Source organism: Leuresthes tenuis, unplaced genomic scaffold (assembly GCF_036924035.1).
Source record: "Leuresthes tenuis unplaced genomic scaffold, fLeuTen1.0.hap1 SCAF_194, whole genome shotgun sequence".
NCBI classification, from domain to species: Eukaryota; Metazoa; Chordata; class Actinopteri; order Atheriniformes; family Atherinopsidae; genus Leuresthes; species Leuresthes tenuis.
Window position 1 is genome coordinate 57,853 of NW_027325548.1, and position 3,303 is coordinate 61,155.

Below are 3,303 nucleotides of genomic sequence, written 5' to 3' on the forward strand. Positions count from 1 at the left end.
ACAAAAGTTTGTAAAAAGCAGTTAAGAAAAGGTTCGAATATCCAACCAAACATAATCAAAAGTGGGAGCAGAGCTGTTCGACTGCAAATAGGTGTGAATGTCCACCCATAATTCCTGAAAAATGGGTAAGAAAAGGTGCGAATGCCCAACCATACATCATCAAAAGAAGAAGTGGATGTGTTCTGCTACAAGAAGGTTTGAATGTCCGACCATAGTTTGTAAAAAGTGGGTAAGAAAAAGTTCGAATGCCCGAACATACACCATCAAAAGAGGGAGCGGAGGTGTTCCGCTGTAAGACGGTGTGAAAGTCCGACCATAATTGGTAAAAAGCGGGTAAGAAAAGGTTAAAATACCCGACTGTACACAATCAATAGCGGGAGCGGAGTTGTTCGGCTACAAGAAGGTGTGAAAGTCCGACCATGGTTTGTAAAACGCGGGTAAGACAAGGTGCGAATGCCCGACAATGTATGATCAAAAGAGGGAGCGGAGGTGTTCGGCTGCAAGGTCTGAATTTCCAACCATAATTTGTAAACACCGTTGAAGAAAAGCCTCGAAAGCCCGACTATACACCATCAAAAGCGGGAGCAGAGGGGTTCAGCTGCAAGAAGGTCTGAATGTCCACCAATAATTACTGAAAAATGGGTAAGAAAAGGTGTGAATGCCCAACTATACATCATCAAAAGCAGAAGTGGATGTGTTCGGCCACAAGAAGGTTTGAATGTCCGACCATAGTTTGTAAAAAGCGGGTAAGAAAAGGTTCGAATGCCCGAACATACACAATCAAAAGAGGGAGCGGAGGGGTTTCGCTGCAAGAAGGTGTGAATGTCCGAGCATAGTTTGTAAAAAGTGGGTAAGAAAAGGTTCGAATGCCAAAATATACACCATCAAAAACGGAAGCCGAGGTGTTCGGCTGCAAGTAGGTGTGAATGTCAGATCATAATTTGCAAAAAGCTGATGAGAAAGGTGTGAATGACCGACAATAATTATCTAGTTTAATGGATTGGTTTAGACATTTATAACAGCATTTTAAGAACAAAGAGAGAAACAAAAAGGGACAACGCTTCATGGTGGAAGGTGATGTATAAATAACTGTGTATATGATGAAGGAGAGACCATTTGAGCAGCACAGCCATTTCGCAGCACAGGGACAGCAGTCCAAGTTAAAAGATCTCCCATGTGGTATCACCTGTCACACTGTGTCAAGGCATCAAAAGAAGAAAAAATCACCAAACTCAAGGACAAAGAGACGAAGACTCCGGTGAACGAAGAGAGAGGACTTACAAACCAGAAATACAAAAGGATGCTCGATATCAAGATCCAGAAGAAGAGGCTAACAATGCCACGAACACTTACGATGCTGGGAATGATGCCAGCAATGAACAGAGAAGAAGATTCAGTGTCATCAATCTGCAACACGTGCCTCTAATGAGGGGTTGAATATAGAATCCTCAACGATTACAACGTCTCTGGGAACTGTGACAACAACAAGGTTTAAACCATTTTGATATATATTGTAACCTATTGGCTAAGGAATAGTGCTGAAAATGAGGTAAATCTAATCCACCACTGTCCTTGGTCTTCTGTAGGGTTTTTAAACTAATACGTGGTGGTTTGTTTTTCCACAGAAATTTGGAGATGCATGAATCTAGTGACTTAAACCAAGTAGCAGATGGTTTTATGGGGATCATTGAGAACAAATAGTTAACTTTTGGTAGTATCATCATTTTAATGGTTGTAACTCTCCCCATAAGTGATATAGGTAAGGACTTCCAACGAGAGAGATCGTCCTCTACTCTCTTTACTAATTGCACATAATCCATCTGTACTTATCAGTTTAATATGTGATATGTCTATGCAAGGACTACATATTAAATGGATTTTTATCAATAGGAGTTGAAAAAGGAGCTTGCTCCGTTCACTCCAAGCATCGACCCGGTACTGCAGTGCCGCTGGGAACGGTGCGCTCTCCTCTGCTCTTGTGAAAAAGCTAACAGCGGTGCAGGATGGAAGTTTCTTTTAGTCTGCTGAGAAAAGAGAGTGAATGCGAAGTAGACTTTAACACGGCTCTGGGAGGTTTCGCTAACACATTGGAATTGTTTTACTATTTACATATGCATGTGCAGTGAAGAATTGCTTGCTGCTGATAAATGCAAAGAAGAACAGCTTACACATAAATGCTCACATATAGGCTGCTGAATGCAATGAAGACCTGCTTATCCAGTAAAGTTCAATGTCAATGTGTAATATTCAATTAGGATTTGCAAAACAGTGAAGTTAAACAATGAATGGGTCCATAGTCGGTATGAGAAGACTACAGGAATATTTACCTGGGTGTACGTTCAAACAGAGATGAGAAAATTGCGATAAATTATTGTTTGTTTGTTTGTTAGTATGTATATGAATGTTATGTGTATAAACTGTGTTGAGTTGTAGTTACTCAGTAGTGTCTCAGTGAAACAACCGACGGGGGAAGCCTTGCGGTGACAACAAAAGCAGTGTTTTACTGATCAGTCAAGTTGCTCCAGTGTACTCCATACAAACTGGTTGGCTACTGAAGGGATAGAAAATGGGGAATACTTGTTTTAAAGCAAACAAGGAATTAGATGGGAAAAATACATGTTTTAACGGGACCCAGACAATATTAAATACTCAGACAGATGGGAGAAGAAGTGTAGTTTTGTAGGAAATCACAAAATTATTACATAAAATGAGTGAAATCAATTGAAGAATGCCTTTCTGAAGAGCTGTTTACCACAGATGAGCAGCTTTGCGACCAAGCACATTGTAGATCGCTTTACTGCCAAAATGATCTAGTTTAATGGATTGGTTTAGACATTTATAACAGCATTTTAAGAACAAAGAGAGAAACAAAAAGGGACAACGCTTCATGGTGGAAGGTGATGTATAAATAACTGTGTATATGATGAAGGAGAGACCATTTGAGCAGCACAGCCATTTCGCAGCACAGGGACAGCAGTCCAAGTTAAAGGATCTCCCATGTGGTATCACCTGTCACACTGTGTCAAGGCATCAAAAGAAGAAAAAATCACCAAACTCAAGGACAAAGAGACGAAGACTCCGGTGAACGAAGAGAGAGGACTTACAAACCAGAAATACAAAAGGATGCTCGATATCAAGATCCAGAAGAAGAGGCTAACAATGCCACGAACACTTACGATGCTGGGAATGATGCCAGCAATGAACAGAGAAGAAGATTCAGTGTCATCAATCTGCAACACGTGCCTCTAATGAGGGGTTGAATATAGAATCCTCAACGATTACAACGTCTCTGGGAACTGTGAC

General features: G+C 40.8%; 1 pseudogene; it reads left to right on the top strand.

Annotated features, from left to right (window-relative positions):
- The first annotated feature begins 1,792 nt into the window (after positions 1 to 1,792).
- On the top strand, positions 1,793 to 1,969 carry LOC140287982 (U2 spliceosomal RNA; annotated as a pseudogene).
- The last annotated feature ends 1,334 nt before the right edge of the window (positions 1,970 to 3,303 follow it).